Source organism: Triticum urartu, chromosome 5A (assembly GCF_056163025.1).
Source record: "Triticum urartu cultivar PI428250 chromosome 5A, HENAU_Tu73, whole genome shotgun sequence".
Lineage (NCBI taxonomy): Eukaryota > Viridiplantae > Streptophyta > Magnoliopsida > Poales > Poaceae > Triticum > Triticum urartu.
The window spans coordinates 115,667,737-115,675,216 of record NC_141877.1 but is presented as its reverse complement, the minus strand read 5'-3'; positions in this window follow the sequence as shown (position 1 = coordinate 115,675,216).

Here is a 7,480-nt window from a genome sequence, read left to right as displayed (position 1 = left end):
CGTCAACCCACGGGCCGGATTCAGTATGTACGATCCTCCAAGTTGGGTAAGTGAACAATTGCGCTTGCCCGTTTGTTTTATACTCCCATGGTTAGATAGGTAGTCTAACGACTTCAATGCAGGAACTGCGACAAGAGGTAAAGGATATAAACAGCCGCCCTCCACAACCCGAGGACCCAGAACGGTCCCTCAATCCGGACTCCGAAGAGGATCCGGACATATCGGTGGAGCTTATTGACGGGGTGTTCCATCAGCTAAGCAAGGACAATACCTTGGTAGCCATTACGACGGATTACCCAGGGTTAATCCCGGCCTCCCAGGTGACAGAAACCGGGGTCTTATTCCCTTAAAAGAGATTCCACCCTCACGTAGCCCGGTGTTTCTAATGGCAACTGCGTTTTGCAGGGGAGATTTCCGAGGTAGGAGGCCAAACCTGCGGCGGCTAGCCAACGAGGGGCCGCAGGGCCCCGTGGGGAAAAAGGAATGTAGTCCGGACTGAGATGCCGGCGCAAAGGTATGCCGCACCCTCTGTTTCCCTGGTGTTATTCTGTCAGGGCGTATTAACGTTCGTGCTATCTTCAGAATGAAGAGACCTCGCTGGACTACATCCGGAGAGGTTGCCAATCGCGCCTCCACCAGCCAGGCTCCAACGTCTGGCCAGGAAGCGGAGGCGGGCACAAGGCGCGCACCGGACGCTCCTCTGACAGAGGATGCGGACAGGCTGTCTGCCACAAATTCTGAAGTGGAGAGTGCCATGAACCACAGGCATCGCCGGATAGTTCTACGCGACGCTTGTTTCTCCCAAGAGGCTTTAGATGCCTTTAATTCAGGAGATGCGTACCTCCGTGCCGCTCAAAATGGTTTAGCCAGAGCCATGGAGCAGTATGTAAAAGACATACGGGTAAGAAAATTTTGGTCAAATATATATATATATATATACCAGTAGCCCCCGAGACTTGAAATAGTTAGAGCAATTGATTTAAGGATCATTTAATATGCAGGTTCTTACAGAGAAGAATACCGTACTGTCCCAGGAGCTGGAAAAGTGCAAGGCCCAACTAGAGGCCGCACTAGCCGCAGCAGGGGAGCCCAAAGAGACCCCCTCAGGTAAGATACATTTCGAAAGATTAGTATTGTGCGGTGTGGGTGCAAATCTGACAAATCATATTGTAGATGGCGCCGGACTCAATCCGGACAAGCAACAACTCTTACGCCGGCTAAAGGCCGGTGAGAGTATGTTGACAAAGGTGAGGCGAGAGAAGAATGATCTTCAGGATGCCAAAACCAAGCTAGACGTCAAGCTTAAAGATGTTCGTGGCCAGCTGTCGGACTCCAAGAAGGAGAATCAGCGGCTTCGACGCGGCATTTTTAGTTAAGTGCTTGAACGAACTTTGAAAAAAAAGTTCGGCGAGGAAGTCGACTAACAGAGTAATGTCTGTAGGTACGCTCACAGGTCATCCTGCAGAGGAGATGCCCAGTTCTACAGGTGACCTTCTTCCCGAACTCTTGCAACTGCATGAGCGAATTCGGCAGGCGATGCGGGGTATTGCCCAAGCCTTATGGCCTGCCCACTCCGTGCCCGAGGGCCTTGGAGAGCTTGCGGAGAAGCTGAAGGGAGCTCAGCGGCGCTTCTGGTTATGGAAGATATCAGCCTGCCAACAAGGCGCTAGGGAGGCCTGGGCCATGGTGAAGACCCGTTTTACGAAGTCTGACCCAAACCACATGGCCAAGGTCGGACCAGTGGGGCCTGACGGGATGGAGATCCCTGTAAGCTTAGTATACGGCCAAGTAGAGTTGGCCGCGAAGTATTCCCAGCAGGACTGTAAATTAGACAGCCTGTTAGATGGTATAGAAGAGGAATACAATCAGTCAGAATGACTATGTAATTTTGAATTGACATGTGTAATGCCTTCTAGCCGGATTGTAGATCGTTTGTCGTTGCCGACCTTTTCGCTTCAACCTCGGGACCTGACGGTCCGGAGTGTGTCCGAATACCATAGCGGTTATATAAGAACCGGGGTATGCGTGGAGACCAGGCGTAGGGGTCATTAGTGCTTTATCAGACAAGTGCCCGACTAGTTATGTTATATTACATGGTTAGTAAGAAACATCTTCCAGAGAGAATAGTTCCGTTAGGGGTTCCTTTCGCTGGGAGGCATGCCCTGAAGTGCATGTCCGGACTGCGTGAAAAAACGCAGAAAAAAGTATCCGGGGGCGCATAAAAATGGGTAAAAAGATCATCTTTTATTTCACCGACCGAATATTCCCTTAAGAACGCTAGCTTTCGGCTTCACCCAGTCTGAGGTACACATCCGGCTGACCCGGCAGTAACAATCGCAGAGGTGCTCCCTTTACTGCCTAGCCGAACAATCGGGAACGTAGGGGTAAGCACAGGAGCCAGGCAACCCAGCTTGGCCAAAACTTAAGTCATATCGATGCATATAATGGTGAAGAAAAAGGTACATGCGGATGTTTGACGCATGTGTTGGGCGTGAAGCCCGTATAAATAAGCTTCTGTTAAAGAAGCCCCCATGTTTAATGGGCGCGAGTGGCTCGTCACTAGATGGGCCTTTAAGGGCTATGAAAGAAAAGAGGGGAAGGAGAGAAATGTAAGACAGAAAAATGCAAAAAATGGACAGAGGAAGGAGACGAACACAGGGTCCGGCGCTAGGCATAGAATCTTCGGAGACGGGTGGCGTTCCACGGGTTCGGCTCGAGTCGGTTATCCGACGCATCTCGCAGGCGGTACGCCCCGCCAGTCAGGACTTGGTCGATTATGAATGGACCTTCCCACTTGGGCTTGAGTTTGTCCTTTTTTTAATCCTGCAGGCGTAGAACTAGTTCGCCAACATTGTAATTTTTGGCCCGTACTTCTCTGCTTTGATACCTTCGGGCCTGCTGTTGATAAAATGCGGAATGGGCTTTTGCCACGTCACGCTCCTCCTCCAAGGCGTCCAAGTTGTCCTGCCGATCGAGCTCGGCTTCTCTTTCTTCGTACATGCGCACTCTAGGTGAGTCATGAATTATGTAGCAGGGCAGAACTGCCTCTGCGCTGTACACCATAAAAAATGGTGTGTATCCGGTGGTGCAATTTGGCGTGGTCCGCAGCCCCCATAGCACGGAGTCGAGCTCCTCTACCCAGTGCGTGTTAGATTCCTTGAGGGACCGCACTAGTTTGGGTTTAATGCCGCTCATGATAAGACCATTTGCACGTTCAACCTGGCCGTTGGTTTGTGGGTGATAGACGGAAGCATAATCTAGCTTGATGCCCATGTTTTTGCACCAGAGTTTTGCCTCGTCGGCGGTAAAGTTTGTACCGTTATCGGTTATGATGCTGTGGGGGACGCCATAACGGTGTACAACCCCGGATATGAAGTCTATCACAGGTCCGGATTCGGCCGTTTTAACAGGCTTGGCTTCTATCCATTTGGTAAATTTATCTACCATGACCAGTAAGTATTTTTTCCTATTGGTCCCACCTTTAAGGGATCTGACCATGTCAAGCCCCCAGACCGCAAAAGGCCAGGTGATGGGTATAGTTTGGAGTGCGGTGGGTGGCATATGGCTTTGGTTGGCAAAAAGTTGGCAACCAGCGCATCGTTGGACTAGGTCCTGAGCGTCTGCCCGGGCCGTCGGCCAATAAAAGCCCGTACGGAAAGCCTTGCTAACAAGGGACTGAGCAGCAGCGTGGTGACCATCGAGTCCGGCATGAATTTCAGCCAGAAGGTTCCGCCCTTCCTCTTCGGAGATGCACCTTTGAAGGACTCCGGTAGTGCTTTTCTTGTAAAGCTCTCCCTCATGGACTCTATAGGCTTTAGATCACCGCACTATGCAGCGGGCCTCGTTTTGGTCCTCCGGGAGTTCCTGCCTAGTAAGGTAGGCTAGGAATGGTTCTGTCCACGGGGCGATAACCGCCATTATTATGTGGGTTGAAGGTGTAATTTCATTGGCAGAGCCTCCAATTGTGTCAGATTGTTCGGCATCGAGTGGTGCGGCTGGGTCCGGGCTGTTATTTGCGGGTTCCCCCTCCCATGCTACGGATGGCTTGAACAATCTTTCCAAAAAGATGTTGGGGGGACTGCATCGCGTTTTGCTCTGATGCGTGCCAGGACGTCCGCTGCTTGATTGTTTTCTCGGGCTATATGGTGAAACTCCAGCCCTTTGAACCGAGCTGACATTTTTAGGACGGCGTTGCGGTAAGTTGCCATTTTTGGGTCCTTGGCGTCGAAGTCTCCATTTATTCGGGATATCGCGAGGTTTGAATCCCCGCATACCTCTAGGCGCTGGATACCCATGGATACTGCTATCCGGAGACCATGTAGGAGGGCCTCATATTCGGCTGCATTGTTGGAATCCGTGTACATGATCTGGAGCACATATTGGACTGTGTCTCCTGTGGGGGACGTCAGGACGACGCCAGCCCCCAGTCCGGCCAACATTTTGGAGCCGTCGAAGTGCATAATCCAGTTTGAATATGTGCCGTACTCTTTAGGGAGCTCGGCCTCCGTCCATTCTGCGACGAAGTCGGCCAAAACTTGCGATTTAATAGCTCGCCGTGGCTTATAGGTTATATCGAACGGGAGAAGCTCGATGGCCCATTTTGCAATCCGTCCCGTTGCATCGCGGTTGTTGATAATATCGTTGAGTGGTACTTCCGAGGCTACTGTTATGGAACACTCTTGAAAGTAGTGTCGTAGCTTCCGGGATGCCATGAATACTGCGTACGCAATCTTTTGATAATGCGGGTACCGTGATTTGCATGGAGTGAGGACAGTGGACACGTAGTAGACCGGCCTTTGAAGGGGGAATTTGTGGCCGTCCGTTTCCCGCTCGACAACGAGCACTGCGCTGACAACTTGGTGTGTTGCTGCAATGTACAATAACATTGGTTCGCCGGTGATTGGCGCGGCCAGGACTGGGTTTGTTGCCAGTATGGATTTTATTTCATCAAGTCCGGCCGTGGCGGCATCCATCCACTCGAAGTGTTCGGTGCGCCGAAGGAGGCGATAAAGGGGTAGTGCCTTTTCTCCCATGTGGGAGATGAAGCGGCTTAAAGCCGCCACGCATCCGGTTAATTTTTGTATTTGTTTAAGGTCCTTTGGGACATCCAATTGTGACAAAGCTCGGATCTTGGATGGGTTTGCTTCAATTCCTCTACCGGATACAATGAATCCCAAGAGCTTTCCGGCTGGAACGCCGAAGACGCATTTTTCTGGTTTGAGCTTGATGTCATATTTTTGGAGGTTATTGAATGTAAGCCTCAAGTCGTTTACTAGGGATTCGACATGTCTTGATTTGACGACCACATCATCCACATATGCCTCCACTGTTTTGCCGATCTGGTTTGCCAGACATGTCTGGATCATGCGCTGATATGTTGCGCCGGCGTTTTTCAGCCCAAAGGGCATTGTGTTGAAGCAGAATGGGCCGTATGGTGTGATGAATGCTGTTGCAGCTTGGTCTGATTCTGCCATCTTGATTTGATGGTAACCGGAGTATGCGTCGAGGAAACACAACAATTCGTGTCCTGTGGTCGCATCGATAATTTGATCGATACGGGGGAGGGGGAAGGGATCCTTTGGGCAAGCCTTGTTAAGGTCTTTAAAATCGACACACAGGCGCCAGGATTTGTCCTTCTTTGGTACCATCACCAGGTTTGCTAGCCAGTCCGGATGTTTTATGTCTCTGATGAATCCGGCCTCTAATAGCTTGGCTAGCTCCTCTCCCATAGCCTGTCTCTTGGGTTCAGAAAAATGCCGAAGGTCTTGTTTGATAGGTTTAAATCCTTTTAGGATATTGAAGCTGTGTTCGGCCAGCCTGCGTGGGATCCCTGGCATGTATGAAGGGTGCCAGGCGAAGATGTCCCAATTCTCTCGTAGGAACTCTCGCAGTGCGGCGTCTGCATCAGGGTTCAGTCGTGCCCCGATGGAAGCTGTTTTATTGGGGTCCGTTGGATGGACCTGGAATTTGACTATTTCGTCAGCTGGCTTGAAGGACGTGGATTTGGATCTCTTATCGAGTATCACATCATCCCTGTTAACCGTGGAGCGCAGCGCAGTCAGTTCCTCGGCCGCTAAGGCTTCGGATAGTGCCTCAAGGGCTAATGCGGCTGTCTTGTTTTCGGCGCGGAGTGCTATGTCCGGATCACTAGCTAGAGTGATAATTCCGTTTGGCCCGGGCATCTTAAGCTTCATGTACCCGTAATGGGGTATTGCTTGGAAGATTGTGAATGCTTCCCGCCCTAGTAGAGCGTGATGTCCGCTTTTGAACGGGGCCACCTAAAACGTGACTTCTTCGGACCTGTAATTATCTGGTGTGCCGAACACCACATCTAGTGTGATTTTTCCTGTGTCGCGTGCTTCCTAACTGGGGATTATTCCTCTAAAGGTTGTGCTGCTTTGCTCGATGCGGTTCCAGTCTATTTCCATTTTTTGAAGGGTTTCCTCATAAATGAGGTTCAGTCCGCTACCTCCATCCATGAGCACCTTGGTGAGGCGAAAGCCGTCCACTATAGGACTGAGGACCAATGCGGCTGGTGCTCGGGCAGTTCGGAATCTAGGTTCATCACTTGCGTTGAAGGTAATAGCAGTGTCGCTCCATGGATTTATTGTTGCAACTTGATAGACTTCGGCGAGGCTGCGGAGTGTTCTTTTTCACATATTGTTTGATGCGAAAGTCTCGAAGACTGTGAGAACGGTACTGGTGCCCTCGGGCTGGCTTTTTGCGGCCTCCGGAATTAAGAGGTCCTCGCCAATTTTGGCCACCTGCCGGAGTATCCAACATGCTCTAAGGCTGTGAGTTGGTGTGGCGTCCTCTGTACTGTGAATTCTACAGGGTCCATCAAGACACCTTTCCAGTATGGTTCCATGCCCTGTAGAGGGTTTTGGCTTTTTGGTGTTTATCCCGGGTGTCCTATGATGATGCACCCTCTTAGTTCGGACGGGATTACTATTCAAGGCCGGATTATCCCAAAATTTTATTTCGGTTTTCCAGGCGCTTTCCATCGCACAATATTTTTGTACTAAGGATGCCAAGTCAGCGAAGCATGTAATATCACGACGACTTACGGCGTTAAGGAATCCCTCGTCCGTGCAATTACCGCGGAAAATTGAGATTGCGTCTCCCTCGCGGCAATCCTTTATCTTGTTCATAACCAGGAGGAATCTGACCCAGTAATGATGTACTGTTTCCTCGGGCCTCTGCCTGATTTGGGAGAGATCGCTTATGTTCGGGTGGGCGGGTGTCGTTGAATCTGAAACCTCACCTAATCCAAGATTCGGAGGCCGAAGAGTTTCCGAACTCTGAAGTTCGGATTCTTGGATGTTGTCCAATGAATCTAGCCCGTTGCCTGATCCTAAGCTCAGGTCTTGAGTTACATCCTCCCCTCCGCGGGTATTCGGCTTGGAGGGGTCGGGAATTCGGACGTAGCTAGTCCCTAAAATAGATGAAGGGTCGCAGCACTGCGCCTCTACCACGGCAA